At 38.2% G+C, this 22124-nt stretch overlaps 1 protein-coding gene and 1 pseudogene across 8 annotated transcripts in view; one reads left to right on the top strand and one right to left on the bottom strand.

Annotated features, from left to right (window-relative positions):
* The window catches only part of LCLAT1 (lysocardiolipin acyltransferase 1), a 194295-nt gene extending 172607 nt beyond the window's left edge, over positions 1-21688 (bottom strand). Inside the window, exons 1-3 of one of the 8 annotated variants that reach the window (XM_076000647.1) lie at positions 21473-21688; positions 8508-8623; positions 7074-7246 (exon numbers count right to left, since the gene is read on the bottom strand). The gene's annotated coding sequence lies outside the window, so the exon portion shown is untranslated. The other 7 variants (XM_076000648.1, XM_076000645.1, XM_012788354.3 and 4 more) reach the window with 7 other exon arrangements.
* LOC142870312 (uncharacterized) lies at positions 9006-9100 on the top strand (annotated as a pseudogene).
* Positions 21689-22124: the final 436 nt, after the last annotated feature.

The raw sequence follows: 22124 nt of genomic DNA, 5'->3' as shown, positions 1-22124 counted from the left end.
CTACACCCAGAGACTTTCAAATATGTGAAATTAAATAATTCAAATTTAAAAGTGTTGGAACTTCAGATTATTCTCAACCTTGAGAGGAATGTGGCATGCAGCTGCAATTTATGCTTTTTTTTCCCCTGTGAATAATTAAGAACAAATACCTCCAGAGATAAGGGCCCCCTCGGATCACTACCCCTCCTCACAGAGTACTAAAGTTATTTTCCTTGGAATGTAGCAATCTGTAACCAATCAAATTACTATAATGTATGCACCAGTCTCCTATGGAAAGTGTTGTAATCCTGATAAAATTTCTCTGTCACTGCCTATACAAGTGAAACTTTAACTTCTCCACTTTGGAATGTTCACCCCATTCATTTGGAATAGGTGATCCCAGGTGGCTATCCTCAAGCTTTGCACTTAAATTCTATACTTAATCATATTTTTTGAATCTCATTATTCAAGGTTGACATATAGTAGGTCTAAAGTGTAGCTGGACTACCTACATTTTTAATTAACCCTCCAGCTGAGACTAATGCTCACCAACATTTAGAATCAAGCAACAGAATATTTAGAAAAAACATAAAAGACATCATATATCAAAAATAATGGGATTCATACAAAGCTGTATTTAAATATGCTATACAGAATAATAATTTAAATAAAGAAAACATAAACTAAGCAATCAAATTAAGATTTTAAAATAAAGGTATTATTTTAAAAACCTAGACAATGGAATATGAATAGAAACATGGATGGTAGTAAAAATGAGTAGAGAACACAGAAAAACAGAACTTTAAATGAGTTTGGTTCTTTGTGGGAAAATTGACAAAGTCCTGAAACTTCTAATAAAATAAAGAAGAGTAAATATAATGAAAATTTCTTTGTTTAATAAAGGGGAGACAGCTAACTTTCCCTTCTCCACAGAGTATACAGTAGTTTCCTATGGCTGCTGTTAACAGACTACTTGGTGGCTTAAAACAACAGAAATTTATTCTTATAAGCCTGGAAGCTATAGTCCAAATTACTATAACTGGACTAAAGCAAAGTGTGAGCAGGGGCTGCACTCCTGCCAGAGCTCTAGGGGACAATTTATCTCTTGCCTTTTCCAGCTTCCTGTCAGAATGCCTTGAACTTGGGATCGTATCACTCCAGTCTGCCTCCATGAACACAACGCTTCCTCCTCTTGTGTGTGCGTACAATAATCTCCCTCTGGCTCCCTTTTATAGGGATACATATGATTGCTTTTAGGGTCCACTCAGACAATCCTGGATAACTGCTCCACCTCAAGATCCTCAATGTAATTACAAAGACCCTCTTTTGCTATATAAATAACTTTTCACAGGATCCAAGGATTAGGACTTGGACCTCTTTTAGAAAGCCACTTTCAGGCTACAACTGGGCATCTACTTAAAAACCTAATTAAGGCTAAACTTTTCCATCAGGAATTAGATACTATCTTAGTCTCCAGATTCACAATGCAAGGTTACAAACCTTCTGACCCTGGGCACTGTAAACACATACTATTGAAATTAACTGTTGGGACTCTGAAAATGATTCCCCAAAATGAAGGCCTCAGAAGCACAAGTTTTTCTCTGTCATTCTCCTGCCCTCCTGTCTTTGGTCCTTCATTCTCCCCTGAGGCTTGCCAGATAAACTAATAGCAAAGAGCAATATTTTTACCCACCTTTCTGAGTAAAAACTAGCCATGAAGAAATTACCTGACCCCCAGCAAGTGTTACAGCGATTGACCAGGGAAAGAACCAAGCGGCACACAGAGGTTCGGAGAATCAAGCTTTTATTTCACTGAGGGGCTCGGAGGGGCATACCACCAAATTCTGAGTACTGCTTCCTTATTTCTCTCTGGTCTTATACATTTCCTGGGTCACACACAATCAACCAACTATGAGCATGCAAAATTATCCAATTAACAGTGGAATTAGTAGGATCAGCCATAAGCTTCACATGTATCCAATCAGCAGTGGATTTTGCCTCAGGGCCCCCAGGCAGGGGGGCCTATCACTATCTTTTTTGAATATAGGTTAAAAGGTCCCCATTCCAGAGAGGGTCCTTCCCCATTCCCAGAAGGAAGAAATGGTACACACAGAGGCCAAAAATCTAAACAGCCAGGCCTTGCTGGGCTTCCCCACTCAGTCTATTACCATGAGCCTATGCCTCTTTATCCAATCTACCTAGCTGTCTGTAATTTGTTGAACCTAAGGATAAAAATAGACAGTTTCCCCTGTTATCTTTAGGTCTTCATTCTGAAGGCTCTTATGTCTTATAAAACTACAATCAAATAAATTTGTATGCCTTTCTTCCTAAATCTGCCTTTTGTCAGTGATTTTCAGCAAACCGTCAGAGGGCAATGGGGACGTTTCCCCTTGACCCCTACCTAACTTGGGAATCTCATGATTTATACAAGAAACTCTCACAGAGTTCATCTATTTGTCTCTCAAAAATGCAAGAAAAGTTTTGTCTGTTTTACTAATATCAAATGAGTGAAACTGTGCTCAAATTTTGTAGTCTCTCTTAAACTACCTACATGCATGTATCTGACATGCATAATCATTAAAAATGGAGTTTTTCTCTCTTCTATATTTTTAAGTAAAAATAAGTATTTTTTTATTTTTAAGTAAAATGGGTATTAACCAACATGGTCACCCAACCTTACCACCTAGGTTGGCCCTAAAATAGCTTTTGGTTCATTCCAAACAACTCTAGCTTCAAAGAACAAAGATTCAGCACAAGTTCAATTAGTTAAAACAGTATGTGGAAACTTTCAAGACTTGTTTGGGGACAGGGAGTAGACTCTGCCTTCAGAAAAGATCTGCTCCAGATAAACTGAAGGATTTGTTGTCATCAACACCACCTTCAATTGATGCTCAACAATCCCCTTCATTCCTTTTCACTTATGGTATTTCGGAGTAGACGGGTCCTCTCCCCAATCACAATTCTCAAAATCCTACCACCTCTTCAAGACCAAGTTCAAAATACAACTGCTCCAATAAGCTGTTTTCCTCTTTTGAACCAGAAGCATTTAATTACCTGTACTACTCAGTCAGCATTTGGTATTTTTATACTGACATTCTTTTCATAAATTCTGACTTTTCAATTATACTTTACATATAACAAAAAGACACAGTTCCCTCTTCAATGCAATTCACTATAGATACAGATTGAGTGGCCCACCCAAGAAACACAAAGGAGTTTATATTCTTTGTTCTATATAAAGACTGAGACAGCAATATTAATTTAAGCCTGTTAGACTCTGGTGAGCCTTGAATGGCTGCCTAAGGAGTTTGGGTTTGACTCAATAACTTTCACAATAACAACAAAGAAAATAAAATACTTAGGAATATATTTAACTAAGGAGGTAAAAGACCTCTACAGGCAGAACTACAAAACACTGAGGAAGGAAATTGCAGAGGACATAAACAGATGGAAAAACATATCATGCTCATGGATTGGCAGAATCAACATTGTTAAAATGTCTATGTTACCCAAAGTGATCTACAGATTCAATGCAATCCCCATTAAAATACCAACGTCATTTTTCACAGATCTAGGAAAAATGGTTCTGTGCTTCATATAGAACCAGAAAAGACCTCAAATAGCCAAAACGACCTTAAGCAATAAAAATGAATCGGGAGGCATCACTTTATCAGACTTCAAGCTATGCTACAAGGCTATAGTAACCAAAACAGCCACAAAAACAGAGACATAGATCTATGGATCAGAACAGAGAACCCGGATATAAAATCATCCTCATATTGCCATATGATCTTTGACAAAGACAAAAACACACACTGGGGAAAAGAATCCCTATTCAATCAAAGGTGCTGGGAAAATTGGACAGCCACACATAGAAGACTAAAAAAGGATCTGTCACTCACCACTCATAAAAATCAACTCATTTAAACCTAAGACATGAAACTATAAGAATTCTAGATGAAAACGTTGAAAAAGCTCTTCTAGATAGTGGCCTAGACAAAGAATTTGTGAAGATGACCCCAAAGGCAATCACAGCAACAACAAAAATTAACAAATGGGACTTGATTAAACTAAAAAGCTCTGTACAGCCAAGGAAACAATCAATAGAGTGAATAGACAACCTAGAAAATGGGAGAAAATATTTCCATGCTATACATTCAATAAAGGGCTAATAACCAGAATCTACAAAGAACTCAAACAAATCTGCAAGAAAAATATCAAACAACCCCATAAAAAAGTGGGCAAAAGACATGAACAGAACCTTTTCAAAAGAAGATAGACTAATGGCCAATAAACATATGAAAAAATACTCAAAGTCTCTAATCATCAGGGAAATGCAAATCAAAACCACAATGAGATATCATCTAACCACAGTGAGAATGGCTTTTATCAAAAAGTCCCAAAACAACATGTTGGCATAGATGTAGAAAGATAGGAACACTTATACACTGCTGGTGGGACTGCAAACCATTACAACCTCTATGGAAAATAGGAGATTCCTCAAAAAACTAAAAGTAGACCTATCATTTGATCCAGCAATCTCACTATTGGGTATCTCCCCAAAGGAAAAAAGTCATTTTTATCAAAAAGACACACGTGTACTTGAATGTTTAGTGCAGCACAATTCATAGTCACAAAGACATGTAATCAACTTAAGTACCCATCAATACATGAGTAGATTAATAAAATGTGGTATATGTCTACTATGGAATACTATACAGCCATAAAATGGTGAACTAATACCTTTTGTAACAACTGGATGGAACTAGAGATCATTCTTCTAAGGGAAGTATCAGAAGAATGAAAACACAAACACCACATGTACTCACTATTAAATTGGAACTAATCAATCAACACCCATGTGTACATATGGTAGTAAAACTCAACAGAAACCAAATAGGTGGGAGGGGGGAGAGAGAAGAGGACGAGTAAATTTACACCTAACAGGTACAATGCCATGCTACCTTGGTGATGGGCACACTTACAACTTCAACTCATACTGCATAAAAGCAAAACATGTAATTAAAACATTTGTACCCCTGTAATATTCTGAAGTTAAAAAAAAAAACCTTAGGGGGGTGGAGTATGGGTTTTATTCTGCAGTGATAGAGAGTAACTAAAAGTTTCTGAGCTCAAAAATGATGTGATAAAAGTTTAACTTAGAAAAAGCAGTCCTTAGTCCACAAGTGCCAGATTAGAGGAGGGTAGTAACATCTACAGAAAGAAAGGCAGTTGGCTCAATATAAAGGGTTAAGTAAAGGGCTTTAAAATCAGAAAACATTAAGTTCATCATTTCCTTGCTCTGTGACCCTGGGCAGTTATATATAACTTTACTTTCCTCTATGGGTAAAACAAGAATGAGAAAACCAGGTCTTAACCCACTTGGTGAGTATAACAAGAAATAACACATGTGGCACACACACCAAATGCCTAACAAAGTGTAAGCACTCTGACACAAATTTGGTGTCCTACAATTCAGTTTAGTTCTGACACTATCTGGAGTTAGTACCAGATTCCACAAGTTATAAAGCAAGGTCCCCAACAAGACTGCTCTTACTTCAGAAATCCTCAGGCTATCTGCACTAATGTCTAACTTGACTGCAAATTCAGGGGTTCCCAAAACCTCCCTTCAGGTGCAATAATTCTCTACAACTCACAGAAATCACTGGAAGCACTGAACTTAATCACAGTTTCGTCATAAAGGGTGTAACTCAGGTAAAACCAAATGGAAAAGACGCACAGGGCAAAGTCTGAGGAAGACAGTAGAGGGAAGCAAAGCTTCCATGCTCTCTTGTTAAGAAATCCAGGTGTCTTTCAGCTGTTAGTGGCACCAAAAGAAAAAAAAAAAAAAAAAAGAAAGAAAGAAATCCAGGTGTCACCCTTGCAGCATATCAATGTGTTCACAACTGTTCCAGGGCTTTTCTTCGGGGTTTCATTACCTAAGCATGATTAAATCACTGACCCTGTGATTGAGCTTGCTCTCAAGTTCCTCTCCCTTCCCCAGAGACTGGGGGTAGAGCTAAAATCCCAACCCCAATCTTGGTCTGTCTGATGTAGACAGCTTCTCCCTTGAAACTGTCTAAGGGCACACCAAAGTCACCTCATGAGCATAAACTCAGGTGTGGTCAAAGGGACTCTTGTTATAAATAACAAAAGATATACTTCCATCACTCAGGAAATTCCACAGGTTTTTGAAGCTTATTGTCAGGAACCAGGGACAAAGACCAGATATATTCTTTATTATATCACATGCACAATAAATAGAAGCTATTATTTTAGAAACCAACTAGTAGACTATTGAAATAATGCAAGTATAAAGATAAGATGGAAAAAATCAAAAGCATTAAGAAAGAAGAAGCAATAGAAAAAAGGCTTTGGGTGAACAGGGGTCAAATTGTCTATGAAGGTTCAAGCCTGGACAATTAAATAGACAGTAATAGACATATTCTGAAAGGAAACTGAATATGGAATTCAGAATGAATTTAGTTCTGGACAAATTAAGGCTGAAGGCAACAGCCAGGAATTTCAGATGGACACTGGGCAGATGGAGATCATGAGCCTAGAGATTGGGACAGGATATGGCCAGAATCAGCTGTCAGAGTTATCCACAGAGATAAATGCTCCCACCTCCCCGAACCCTCACTGCTCCAAAAGGAGGATACCACCTAATGGTGTCATATAAGTTGCTACATGACCTGTTAGAGTTAAATAAAAGTCAGTTACTACATGCAGCAGAAAATGTAAGGACTGAACTCTAGAACACATTCCATTTAATATTCTGGACTCTACACAAAATAGTGCCTAATTTTCGACATAAAGATTCAAAAGAATCATATGACCAAATGCCAAACAGAAATGCTGGGTTTTGTTCTTTGATAGAAATATACCAATTTATTTTCTATCAACAGGAAACTTAGATCTCTTCAACAGAAATAAATGTTTATTTTATAATGAAAAGGTTATGAGGCAAGCATTAGAACATTTCAACAACACCACATAAACAGGAACGATTATGATCAATTTAAAAAGCTTTGTGTTCAGATACATGAAGAAAGATAAAAACCACAAACATGGAAACCATTACACAGACTTACCCAAAGCTTTTACAGTCCTGATTTCAGAAGGTACATTCAGTAGCTAGTAACTGCCTTGTTAATTGCCCATGGGTTCAGTAGCATCACAATTTATTTTTCCCTGGAACACAAGATATCATATCCTCCTTTTGTTGCCAGCTTCCCAGAAGAGAATCTCAACTCTGTCTTTCAGCCTGTGAACATGACAAATGGGAGAAAAAAGAGAAAGCAGAGTTTGGGAACAGTGCACTGGGCTAGTCAAATGGTTCATGGTACTAACAGGTTATAATGGGCACAGGGAACTAAAACACTCCAGTACTGACTGGATTAATTCACAGGCAACTCAGGAAGCCAGGGAACTATGCTGGTTGTAGTACTTAGAACAGGAATGCCAGAACAGTGAAGTGAGAGCCCAATATGTGTGCCACCCCTCAGGTTCCAGGGAGAGTTGGAGACTGAAATGTTAACACTGGCCGGGTCCTTGGAGCTTCTGCTTCTCCCTGATAGCAATATCCTAAGTCTGAATATGAATAGCAAGGACAAAATCTGAGCCTACATCCCAACCCAAGAAGAAATGGCTAAGGAGCAGTTCCTTTCCCCACAATCTGTAACACACAATGTATGCAAGTTTCAAAGATGGCTAGAGAAACTCAAAGACCTTCCTAAAGAAAGAACGCAGGCATGACCACATTCTCCTCACTCCCTGAATCATGATACCAAATTATAAGAACCATTTTATTTTGCAAAAAACTTTAAAACATATTTGTACTGAGCAGACTGTTGCTTTTGTTTATAATAGTACTTAATTTCCTTACATCAAAATGTATGTTACTCAGTTATAAATGTAGGTATCTATTTATACATAAGCCCCTTATGGTTCACATAGTAGACTCTGCATTGAGGCTTATTTTCATTATCCTAATTTAACAGTAGCTGGGAATGTCCTTGGCTTAAACCATCCCCCAGTTTGCTCCAATTATACAACACACAGGAAGCCAACATCTTCCCTTGGACCAGGCTAATTTCTGGGATACTTAAAATCTCTCAGCCTCTAAGGATCCCCTCTTCTAACTCAACCATTTCACCAATTCTGTTCCACTTCCACCCACTTTCACCTGCTACACCTAAGTAAAACATTTGTAAAATACTGAGGGTCAGAGAGAAAGGTCAACTTAAATAACATAACCTTGAGTTATCTCCCTCTTCTTTGATCACCCCTACCTCCTAACTCACCCCAAAACTGCCCTTGAAACCTCCAACAGTTATTTCTAGGTTAAACGAAATCTAGCCCTTTCTGGTTCCTACTCTCTGAAGAACATTACACATCTATCAAGGTCCTTGGCAGCTATTTATATTACTTCCTATATTTAAGGCAGTTTTAGCCTTCCATTTATCAGAACCTACCCTCCTAATTGCTTTAAAGCAGAAAGCTAGGCCGGGCACAGTGGCTCATACCTGTAATCCTAGCATTCTGGGAGGCCGAGGCAGGAGGATCGCTTGAGCCCAGGAGTTTGAGGTTGCTGAGAGCTAGACTGACACCAAGGCACCCTAGCCTGGGAAAGAGTGAGACTCTGTCTCAAAAAGAAAAAAAAAAAAGTTTCTTACCCTGTTAAGCCACATTTCCAGCCCTAATGCTTCTTCCTAGTATAAATCCAGGCAGAGCAAGGTCACCTCAATCACTGTTTACTGAATCAAATGACCAATGACTTACCAGATCAAACTCTACATTTTCCTTTCTCAGAGCAGCAAGGTCACTGCATATTAAAAATGCCATCCTCTCCAAAAGCAACTATTGTCAGTTACTTCATTCCACTCTTTACAATTATTGCTAATGAAACTTACTACCTAACAACTAAGTGAAAATTACACATCATTTTTTTAACAGATTAAGAAACTAAGTTTCAGGAAGGTAAAATTAGTTGCCCACAGCCTTCTAAGTAAAAATCAAACAAAATGCTCACTTCAGCAGCACATATACTAAAATTGGAACCATACAGAGAAGACTAGCATGGCCCCCAAGCAAGGATGACACTTTTAATAAATTTTTTAAAAAAGCAAAATAAACCATAGAGTTCTTATGCTATACATGGTACTAGGAGAAGTGTGTAACTTATAACACTGCTTTTAATCCTCACAATAACCATGGAAAGAAAACAGCACAGTAACCTCTTTTTATAGTGGTAAACAGATTAAAAATTACAATTCCCTGGCCAAATCACAACACGAGTTAAGTGTTACAGCTGTAATTCAAGCCCAGTCAAGCTAAATTCAGAATTCAAGTTGTTAAAGATAACTAAAACAAAAGAATAACACTGTGTCTCTAATACAAATACAAAATCAACACAAGTCTATGACTTTAATTAATTACTTAATTAATTAGGGAACAAATATGTTTCAACTGGTTCAGAAGAGAATCCAAAGAGCAAACACTTATATACCCAATGTAGAATACTGAAACAAATTTGCTTAATAGATACAAAACTGGCTTCTTCCACAAAATAGGAAAGCAATCAACCGTATTTCAACTGTTCTTCCAACCAACAAAATTCCTTTGCATGTTTAAGGAAAAGAACAATTTGTATTACTGTCTGTTACTCACAACTTAGAAAATTGTAAAATAAATCAAAATCAATGAAAGGTATAAACCCCATAGAATTAGATAAAAAGGAAAAGTGCTCTAGATACTTTTCCACCAAAAACACCCAGCAATCTTTTTGGAACATTATAGACTCAAAAGTTTTCTTACATAGATCTTAACCATTTTGCCTTTTTCTTCTTCGTCTTTAAGATAAGGATCCACAGCTTCCAAGATCCTGACAACCACTAAAACAAACTGAGTTACTGAGTTTTACTCCATAAAACTAATCTTTCACAAAGATAAATTTTTCTCTGCCATGTACTAAACCAGAAGTTTAGATTTATTATGAATTTATATCTAAACGCAGAAATAATTCACTGAATTGTCAAGCTTCTTACAAGATCTAAAACTAAAGAAAGTTTGGTTTTACTGAACAAAGATATACACAAATAATCTCTGAAGAAATAAAGAAATAGTTGTCACTTCCAAGTAACTAACCCAAAACTAACTTAAGTGTGTCTTTCTGGACAATTCATGCATCTTAATTTCTGCCTGTTTTCTTCCATTAAAAAGCAATCCTAGTCCAACTTCCGCCTCCAGCAAGATCAAGTAGATGTACTTTTTCCTAACTGCTCCAGCTTTATATAACTAAAATCCCTGGGCACCACATATAAAACAAACTTAAGAAGACTCTGAAGGTGAAGATAAGGTGGACCAGCTAGGGACCTAGGAACTCATGCAACAAGAGAGTGGTGAGTTCCCTGGGTTTTATTTTTGCCTCACACCACAGATGATAAGCTAAAAAAGCCAGGAATGCAGAAATGCCAATAGAGGAAGACAAAAGGGGGAGGGGGGGAGCCCCTGCTTAATGAACCAAGAAAAGAGCAGCATAGTGAGACATACAACTTTTAGACAATAACCTGCACTCCAGCCAACACCACAGAAAAAACTCTGGCCTGCTTCCATACACGACAGCAAAGTCCAAGTGGGGAGCCTAAATTTGCACCCTCACCAAGCTGTAATGTTGTGCCCCAACCTGCCTCTCAGATGTTCCCCCAGCCCTTGTACCTGCAAGGGTGATACCAGAGGTCAGAATTTCTTACCTGCCAGATGGTAATAAGACTCCCTTCCCCTGCCAGGTAGTGCCTGAGATTCCCATTCCCACCCAGCAGTAATGAGACACCCACTGGAGTGGTATTAGAGGAGGCCTAGTAGGGAGTCAGGGCTTTCACCTCACACCCCAACCCCAGTGGTGTCAGTAGAGGTCTAGAAAGGAGCTGAAACCCCCAGCCCTGCCCACATGTAATGAGGAGGCCTGCTTTATGTGCAAATGGATCAATTCTTCAAAAGCACAGACTTACACAACTCACTCAAAATTAAATGAATAATTTGAATAGCCCTGTAACTATTAAAGAAATTAAACTCATAATTTAAAACCTTCTGAAAAAGAGATTTGGCCCAGATCATTTCATTAGAGAATTCTACCAAATGTTTAAAGAATTAACACCAATTTTACACAATCTCGTCAAGAAAACAAAAGAGTAGGGAGCACTCCCCAACTCATTTTACAAAGCTAGTACTAACTACCCTGATGCAAAAATCAGAAAAAGACAGTATAAAAGAATAAAACTTTAATAGTACATGTAGTGAAAAAAAAAAGAGAGAGAGAGAAAGGAAAAAAAAAATAAAACTACAGACCAATACTAGAATATAAACACAAAAATTCTTAACAAAGTATTAGCAAAATAATTCAACAATATATAAAAATTTTAATTTAGTCCAAGAATGCAAGGCTTGTCTAATATTCAAGAATCAATCAATGTAATCCATAATATTAACAAGCTAAGGGAAAAAAATCACATGATCATAACAATCAATACAGAAAAATCATCTGATAAAATTCATTACCTATTCATAAGAAAAACTCTCAGAAAAAATAAAAATAAAGAGGAACTTCCTCAACTAGGTAATGAGTATCTATTAAAAAAACCTACAGCAGACATTGCACTCAATGATATAAAACCAAATGCATAATGCATTCACCTTATGATTGGGAACAAGGCAAGGATGTCCATTGTTACCACTTATTCAACTTAGTAATGGAAGTTCTAGCTACTACAAGAAGGCAAGAAAAGGAAATAAAATTCATACAGAAAAGAAGAAGTAAAAGTGTACCTATCTGCAAATGACATTATGGTTTACATAGAAAATCCCAAGAAATCTTTCCCCCAAAACCTCCTAGAACTAATAAGTTCAGCAAGGTTGCATGATACAAATTTTTTTTAAATTGACTATATATATTTAAAGTGAAAGGAATGGGAGAAAATCATCTGTGATAAGGAACATGTATCTAGCATTATATAAGAAGTCCTACAACTCAATAATAAAAAGGCAAATAACCAAATTTAAAAACAGGCAAGGTATCTGATATTTCTCCAAAGAAAACATACAAACATTAAAAATAAGTGTTGTCAAATGCTGCCATATAGATGAATTTTGAAAACATTATGCTAAGTGAAAGAAGCCAGTCACGAAAAACCACATATTGTATGCTTCCACTTATATGAAATGTCAGAACAGACAAATCTAAAGAGAAAGTAGATTAGTGGTTGCCTAGGGCAAAGGAGAAAAGTTTTGCAATATATTGATTGTAATGTTGTATTACAGTTTTGCAAGATGTTACCATCAGGAAAAAACAAGGTCAAAGGTATAGGAGATCTCTAATCTAATAATTGCATGTGACTCTACAATTATCTCAGAATAAAAAGCCTTAAAAAAAGAAAGAGTATCCCCAAGTACTCCTGTATAATAAATCTACTTATACATAGAATATTACTATTTTCTAAAAGGAAGTAGGTAGTAGGGAAACATATATTGAGAGGAAGAGAAAGGAAAAGATTGATTCCAACTTTGTGAACTTTAGGTAATTAATCAAGTTTCTTCACCAGTAAAACACAGATTAAGAAATAAGACTGTGATAGATGGAATAATGACTCTCAATATATACCCATGTCCTAATCTCTAGAAGCTGTAAATGTTACCTTAGGAGGCCAAAAAAATAAATAAAGACTTTATAAAATGTGACTAAATTAAGTATTTTGAGATGAGAGGATTATTTTGGATCATCAGGGTGGGTCCTAAATACAAGCACATACTATATCCTTTTAAAAGGGAGATTTGACTGCAGACAGAAGAGAATGTGACCACGGAAGCAGAGGCTGGAGTGATACAGCCATAAACCAAGGAATACCAAAAGTCACTGGAAGCTAGCAGAGGCCAAGGAGCAGACTCTCCTCTACAGCCTCTGGAGGTAGCATGCCCCTCCAAGACTTTGGTGTTGGCAGATTGGTACTGATTTGAAAACTCTGGCCTCCAGAACTCTTGAGAAAATAAATTTCTATTGTTTTAAGCCACCGCACTCATGGTAATTTGTTATAGCAACCATAGGAAACTAACATAACTACCTCCCCATCTCCTAGGAATGTTATAAAGAGCTATAATAAATACGTATGGAAATGTCGAGATGTCTGAAGTACAACCACAAAAGAGAAAATCAGACACAATTTTAGAGTTCTTAATTCAAAATAAGAATATAACACCCCAAATTTTGGGGAGTTAAAGAAATTCTAGATAAAGAGAAAAATAAAGCTTTGGGAACAATTATATCCAATGTAGACTCGGTTCCCTAAAGAATAGCCTACTCAATAGACAAGAACTGTTTATCACAGTAGCTCTAGCAAAGACTCAACCTTGATTAACTCTGACTTCAAGTATATTTCTTCTCTGAAGGAAAGATAAGCAAAACTGTGCTGGTTTCACTACTACCCTAAATAAACTCAGCAAACAAAGGTCATCCGGCACTCCCTGGAGTATTCTAGATTATTTCAATCCTGCTTCTCCACTGCCTTCCCATTCTTAGAAAACAGAGCAAACACAATTCTTTCTTTAATTTAATCCAGTGGTCTTAATAAACAACCATGTTAAAAATACAACTGAAATCTGAATCCGCAATTACATTAACAAAGATGTTAATCTAGCAATTTACAAACTCTCCAGTTTGAGTACTACATCATAAAATATATTAAGTGTATATTTACAGCACAAACAATAAACCTGAAAATATTTTTTTACTGAATTTCAGAATAATGTAATGGAACATGCAAGAGTATTAAAAGAGTGCCAAACAATCATTATAACAAACAAAAGGGGAAAGAACAAAAAGGATATCTCATTTACATCTCCCTCATTATAGATAGAATCACCCTAAGCCACTATAGTAAGCTAAATTCAGCATGGATATTCAGAAATTTTGAACTTATATTCAAGACATGCTATTATTCAAATAACCAATCCCTCACACTTAAAGCCACATTAGTACAGTAAATTTTAAATTTACACTGGATTAAAATAGGCATTATAGCATAACCGTTAACAATACAGACTCTGAACTAAACTGCCTTGGTTCAAATGCATGTCCCTTAACCTCTTTGGGCCTCAGTTTCCTCATAAGTAAAATGAGGATAATAATAGTACCTGTATTTTGGCTGGGCATGGTGACTCACACCTGTAATCTTAACACTCTGAGAGGCCAAGGAGGGAAGATCGCTCAAGATCAGGAGTTGAAACCAGGCTGAGCAAGAGTGAGATCCCGTCTCTACTAAAAATAGAAATTAATCGGCCAACTAAAAATATATAGAAAAAATTAGCCACGCATGGTGGCGCATTCCTGTAGTCCCAGCTACTTGGGAGGCTGAGGCATGAGGATTGCTTGAGCCCAGGAGTCAGAGGTAGCTGTGAGCTAAGCTGACGCCATGGCACTCTAGCCAGGGCAACAGAGTGAGACTGTCTCAAAAAAAAAAAAAATAGTTCCTGTATTTTCCTCAAAGTGGAAGCTATGAGGATTAAAGGAGTTAAAAACTTAAAGCATTAAGAACAGAACTCAGTATGTAGTTAAGCACTCTATAAACGCTGCTATTTTTATTATTATGTATTAAAAGAGAGGATCACCATTACTACCTATGGACTTCATAACAGCTTCATAGTTGCCATGCTTACCTTTCACCATAAAAAACTTGGAGGTGATGAAATCTCAATGTTCTTTGCACTGAAGGTATTGATTTGTCTATTTCTCTCCTTCTCTACCTAGTGAGCTCAAGGACAGGAACCATGTTATATTCAACTCTGTTCCTATCACCAAGCTCAGGCAGGTGTCTAAAAATGTTCAGGGAAGTAAAGAAACACTGGTGTTCAAGCACTCCAAGTTTCCATCATTTTCCTTCCTAACCCCACACAGGTAAATATTTATTTAAAGGCTGCACAATATAAAGAAAAAATAATTCTAAGAAAATATTTCTATTACAAAAACAGGACAGCAGAAAGAGTAAGAGCCACAGCCAAACTTGCCTTCTGCAAGATATTTAAACATTGTTATAAGGGAAGAGTCTGTCAGAGTTAAAAACAATCCTTTTACTCCACAATGCCAGCCGCACAGAGCTGCAAGAGCTGTTCTTCTTCCCTCATCATTCTTATTCCCCTCTCTCCCAGCATTTCCTTCCCTGCGACACCACGACTAGATACCAGCTCACCAACATGCCATCTGCCTACTCTATGACTTCTCCCAAGGGAATTAACTATATACACTTACAAGCATGTAATCTCTTATTTGAGATGGAAAACTAAGGGTAGTTTCTCTTTATTCCTAACAGTAACCCACTTCCTCTGAGGAAGTAAGCAATTGAAGTTTTCAGAAACCTCAACTATGAGAAGACTGCAGATAAAGTGGTTATTCATCTACTGTCAGCTTTCACTGATGGCTGTCCCTCAGATGTCCCTTCCATTTGCCTTCTGGGTTATCACAGTAGGATCCTAATAGCCCTACTGCCATATGGAGAGGACCAGGCAGCAGTATGAATTTAACTTACAAAAGCTTTTTGGGAGAATTACCTCACTGCCACAGGGAACTCACCAAAGACTTTTCTTAGCTCTATTATTACATTCAGAACCTTGTAGCCAAAGGAACTGCACGTGACAGTCTTTATTATCTAAGAGCAATTAGTGTAGCAGGGGTAAAGGCCATGCAGTGACTTCTCTTAAACAAGGACCACATTTCAGAATGATGAAAAAAAGATTTAATTAGAATTTTCTCCAAAAAAAAGAAACAATCAATATATTTTTTATAATATGTCATACATTATATTGTATTGTATTTATCAAAATTTAGGTTACACTTGCAACAATGTACTAATTCTTAGGACAAGGAACTAATCAATTGGTGGAGGCTATGGGCATAATTTTGTGACCAAACTGTACACAAACTGTAAAACTGTATATGACAACCTTGATTTCACATTTGCCTCTTGCAAGATAAGTACATAAGCCATTTTAGAAAAAAAATTTTTATCTTTTTAAAAATTTTTTTTTGTAGAGAAGAAGTCTCACTATGTTGCACAGGCTGGTCTCAAACACCTGGCCTCAAATGACCCTCCTACCTTGGCCTTCCAAAGTGCTGGGATCACAGGCTTGAGCCACTGTGCCTACCCAAAAAATTATAAATTTTATCATTTTCCCCTGGAGCCTCTCATATTCCTTTTAAATTCTTTAAAAGCACCTCTTTCAACATACCTGGTTTTGCTCATCAAAACATCAAGCATTGCTATATTCTTACTAGAGCCTCTTATTTTAAAATCAAAGTATAATAATGTACATACAGCAAAGTACACAAATCTTACGTGTGCAACTTAAATTTTTACATATACATATTCCCATGTAACTACCACTCATCCCAAAATATAGAACATTTTCAACATCCCAGAAGATTCCCTCATGTCCTTTTCCAGTTATACTACCACCAACACCACCAACACCGTGGAGTAACCACTATTCTGACTTCTACTACCAGGAAGTAGCTGTACTTGTTTTTGATCTCCATTTAAATGGAATCATGCAGTATGCAATCTCATGTTTGACTTAATAATATTGTCTATGAGATCCAACCAGTTGATATGTATATCCATAGTTCATTCTCTTTTATTGCTTTTGTAGTATTTTTACATATACATATTCCCATGTAACTACCACTCATCCCAAAATATAGAACATTTTCAACATCCCAGAAGATTCCCTCATGTCCTTTTCCAGTTATACTACCACCAACACCACCAACACCGTGGAGTAACCACTATTCTGACTTCTACTACCAGGAAGTAGCTGTACTTGTTTTTGATCTCCATTTAAATGGAATCATGCAGTATGCAATCTCATGTTTGACTTAATAATATTGTCTATGAGATCCAACCAGTTGATATGTATATCCATAGTTCATTCTCTTTTATTGCTTTTGTAGTATTTCATTTTATAAATTTCATTTTATAAATATCACAATTTATTCATCCATTCTACTGCTGATGTACATTTGGGTTATATTCAATTTTTGGTTATTATGAATAAAGACACTATGAACATTCTTTTACATGTTTTTTAGTAGACATTAGTTTCTCTTGGATATACCTAAGAATGCAATTTCTGGATCATGGGTAGGAGTAGACACTGCCACAGTTTTCCAAAGTGACTGTACTGTTTTATACTCCTACCATCAACATGTAAGAGATCCAGCTGGTTTATATCCTTGTCAACATGGGCATTGACCATCTTTTTAATTTTAGCCATTCTGGAAGTTATATAGTAGCATCTCTTTATTGTTTTAATTTGTATTTCCCATTGACTACATGTTGATTACCTTTTTATATGCATACTGGCCATTCTGATATCCTCTATTAAAAAGTACTACTTCAAGACTTCTATGCATTTTTAAAATTCATTTTCTTATTGATTTTATACACATACACATATATTTTTGGTATGAATCCCATGTCAGACATATGAATTGAAAATTTCTTCTTCTAGTCTACATTTTGCTCTTCATTATCTTAATGGTGTCTGTAGATGGAGAAAAGTTCAATTTCAATGAAGTCTAAAGGCAAATTTATCATTTTCATGGTCACTGCTTTCTGAAGCAGGTTTTTAAGAAACCTCTGCCTCCTCTATTCACGAGTTCTTTGATTTGTGCTTATGGTTTGAGCAGTTCTCCACCTTGCTGTGACTTCATGAAATCCTGTATCTTTGGCAAGGCTTGCTCTTCTACCTTGCAGTTGATTTTCACTGCATTCATGTTATGTTGGTGCTAGACAACTCAAGTGGTATAAATAAGTGGAGATCAATTTTACAACTAGAGAATTCAGCAGTGATTATTTCCATATATAATGACTTCTGTACAAATATATTAAAAACCTAATGTTAAAAAAAGTTCTAATGTCCATTAGCTTGGCATTTTCCCCCAAACATGTTAGATGATTCTTCCTATCCTTTTAAAACCAGTCACAAGGAACTCCCTGCTCTATCATTTTTTCCTAAATTAGTTAACAAAATCTCCAATTTCCAACCATTTAGTTAGAAAAAAACAAACAAATCTTAAACACTACTAGCCAAGCAAGTGTTCCCCTCCCGGACCCATTATCTTTACACCCAATCAATCCTACACTCTGCTTTCCACATGTGTATAGAATCTGAACTCTGTTCTGCCACAGCCAATGCCCTGGTTCTCTCCCTCACCATCTCTTGTCTAGAGTATGGAAATTTTCCTTAACTGATCTCATCCTTACATTCTATCACCAAGTCATCAAAGTTGCCTCTAGAGAACATAAAGTTGATGTTACTCATCTAATCAAGATCCTTCTTATAGTCCCCACTGCCTACAGGGTAAAGTCACTCTCTTAGCTGAAAATTCACAACCTGGCCCTAACCTTTCCTGGTTTCTCTCCCAGAAACTCCTACAGTACTCTAGTCTGACCCCTGGACATCATGTGCTCTCACTTGTCCTGGCTATGTACTGCTTCCTCCTACAGTTAGAAGCCCTTTCTCCCTTTCTCCTCCAGTCAGCTCTCTTCCTCTCTTGACCAGGCCACTCCAGAAGAAGCAACTGTTCCCTCTTATGTGCATTTCCACACCTCTCTATACCCACAAATTTGAGTTCTTACATTTGAGTTAATCATTTATTTGTCTCATTCACTAGTCTACAAACTTCTGGACCTGGGACTTCTCCCTGAACTCCTCAAGGAAGAGGTCAGGAGTTAATCTTTACATTCCAAGGAGTTGGCAGAGCTGTTCCATAAAGGTTAAATGAAAGAATGTCCCAGCCACTTTTACTCATGTCATCTATTTTCTATAAATAAAGACTGGAAAAAGTAGTACAAGTATGTCAAAGTAATGAGCCTAACCAAAACAAGTTTTCTTTGAAAAGTCTCCTAGCAAATCATTCTTTTAAAACATGTAATAAAGGCAAAAATCTCAATTATTGATTTGTGTTTCCTGGTAGAGATTAGTCACAACTATTTGTTTTAAAAGACCTTTTTAAATAATGGGCATCCAACGTAGAATGAATATATCACTTAACCAAAGTAACTATAGTTATCACCACACACATCACCACTGAATGCCAATGGAATAAATCATGGTTATTATTTATACAACTAAAAGATCACAAACAAAACTACTCCCTTCAAATTTTGTTCCTGTACTCCCTCTTAACCCATAGCACTTCTGTATGATACAGGAGGATGGTATGCATGTTAGTTAAGAACAGAGGCTAGAATCACAATGCTAGTTGTGTGATTTGAACAAATTATCTAAATTTCAATGTGCCCCAGTTTCTTCATCTGTTAAATAAAGATAATAAAAGTACCCCCTCACAAAGTTGCTGGGTACCTGAGTTAGCACATATAAGGCCCTTGATACGGTGCCCGGCAGAGAAAATGAATGCATAGTTAATAAATGTCAACTATTATTACCATATTTTTAACTTTCTATGTTTTCATTTTTATTTTTTGAGACAACAGTCTCACTCTGTTGCCCCAGCTAGAGTGCTGTGGCGTCAGCCTAGCTCACAGCAACCTCAAACTCCTGGGCTCATGCAATCCTTCTGCCTCAGCCTCCCGAGTAGCTGGGACTACAGGCATGTGCCACCATGCCTGGCTAATTCATATATATATATATATATATATATATATATATATATATATATATATATGTGTGTGTGTGTGTGTGTGTGTGTGTATGTATGTATGTATTTTTTTAGTTGTCCAGCTAATTTCTTTCTATTTTTTTAGTAGAGACAGGGTCTCGCTCTTGCTTAAGCTGGTCTCGAACTCCTGAGCTGAAACGATCTGCCTCCTCCCAGAGGGCTAGGATTACAGGCATGAGCCACGAAGCCCGGCCTATTTTTAACTTTTTAAAGCCCTTTTACATATATTGCACCCCTTACAACAGTGCAATGAGATTATATGAACAAGAAATCCCCCCTTTAAAGATAAGGCACTGACAGAGAAGTTATATGATTACCCTAAGATATTTTAAGTGGCAGAGTATGGACTAGAAGCCACACATAACCTCAATCCCAGGCCTAACTGACCAAATCTCCATGGATCTAGTTCAGAAGAAACATTCTTTTGGATTTTCCCCATTGTTTCCTCCTAGTTGTCAACAAGCAGGCCTAACGATCTGGTGGGTGCTGAAGACTCTGATACTTGGAGAAACAATAATAATAATAAAGACCTAGTGGAAACAGATGAACCACACTTTTTGCTGAACTCGAAAAGGTAGAAGCCTCACTTTCATGGTACCTGACACAGAGTTGGCACTCCTGACACAGGAGCTATTGATGACTGAAATACAAAGTGCTATTGTGCTTTCTCAAGCACAGAACAAGGTACTGCTCCACAAAAATCAGCTCTGCTACCAAAAACAAGTCACTTAATATTATGCATATCTGTCACATCAAAGCACAGTGACAACAGAAACTTAAAAAAATTTAAAGAATTTGCTTTTACTCTCAAAAATAAATAAGTTTTGCAAAAAGGACTTTCATCAAGACAGTTTCTGAAAACTAGTTGTATTTCATGACATGATGTTTCTTTGCCCAAGTGACTGATAGAAATATTTTATCTGGGTAATGTCTTCGCCAACACTTATCTTCAATATTTTCTTCAGACTTAAACTAAACCTCAACCCCCAGTCTTCTCTATAGCCACATGCACACTGAATACAGTTAATGAACTTCAAAGGCAGATGCAATGCTTCCTGGGAACCCACCTCTACCAGGGAAGTACGAGAAAGCAAAACGTCTTCACAACCACATCTAAGTTCCTTATCTTTTCATTTCTTCTCTCAAATGGCCAATTAGAAGCTAAGATACACCTTAAAGATCAGACTTGACATCAGCCCCTGGCTAAGGCCTACCTTTCGTTTCGTGGCACTACCACTCCTGGCACCTACAGGCACGTCTCTGGGACTCGGAGAATACGAAGGGAAAGCAGTTCTAGCCCCTGCCTAGACAGCTTTCGTCCAAGCCTTGCACGTGGCGGCCACTTGGGACGTTTCTGAACATGTGACTTAACCAGGGCACAGCTTGAGTGGTGTTTGGAGACAGTGATGCTCCTAGACCCGGCAAAGTCGGAGCAAGAAGGTCTTGACTTCCCTTTTGTAAATACCGACAGAGCACCCGGCCCTTCACACTGCACGACTACCTGCCCTCGCCAACCCAGCTCGCGCGGCCCCTCGGCTACCGACGCCTCCTCCAGCCTCCAGGAGTCACTTCCCCACACCTCCTCTCACCTGAGCCGGCTACTCCACCACCTGTGCCGGGACCCCAACTCCCGGTCAAGGGACCGTTACCGGGGGCTGCAGTCCGGGGAGGGCCCATGGCTCAGGGGAAAGAGCCCGGGCTCCAGCTCCCCCGACGCCGCCATTTTCCCTGAGCCGTAACCCCCACCTGACAGTTCCAGCCTCCCACCTGTCACTGGCAGGGGACTCCGTGCGACGCCGTGGGGGGCGCGAGGACTAGCCTGGGACTCCGAAGGGGTCACAACCTCCGGGCAGAACCCGCCGCTAATTCATCCCAAAGCGAGGAGGCGTCCAGCCGTCGCCCTAGTAATGCGTCCCGGCAGGCTCCATTCTGATTGGCTGTGGATGTCGTGACGCAACGGCGTCCCCGGCTGCGTGGGAAGAACGGGTGCCCGGCGCCCCGCCCCTGCTCTGCAGCCCGGGGTACCCCGGGCGCCCGTCTTAACGTCGGCGCCCGTCTTTGAGGGCTCTTTTAAAGGGCCCGCGCTTATTTCCTCATCTGGCCTGGAGAGGAAGAACCCACAGAGCGGAGGGCTGTATAGGCAAGAAGCAACAAAGTAGGAAATCAGCGAAGGTCATTGTCCCAGGGAACCTGATACTTCGTCCAACCTCTAGAGTTGCAAATTGGGAAACGGAAATCTGGAAGGTTAATTTACAAACCTAATTTTGTTGCTCCAAGTCACAGGGCAAATGGGCAGTAGGACAAGTTCTAGAAGCCAGGTTCCTGAGGGCGGCTCAGAGCTTTTTCTAGCACGGGCACTTCTAGGTACCTGCTCCCTCCTGCGAGCCCCCAGAGTGTTTTCATCACAAACCTCTTTAAA

Source organism: Microcebus murinus, chromosome 3 (genome assembly GCF_040939455.1).
Source record: "Microcebus murinus isolate Inina chromosome 3, M.murinus_Inina_mat1.0, whole genome shotgun sequence".
Taxonomy (NCBI): domain Eukaryota; kingdom Metazoa; phylum Chordata; class Mammalia; order Primates; family Cheirogaleidae; genus Microcebus; species Microcebus murinus.
The sequence above is the reverse complement of the archived record's forward strand: the minus strand, read 5'-3'. Positions and strand labels throughout refer to the sequence as shown.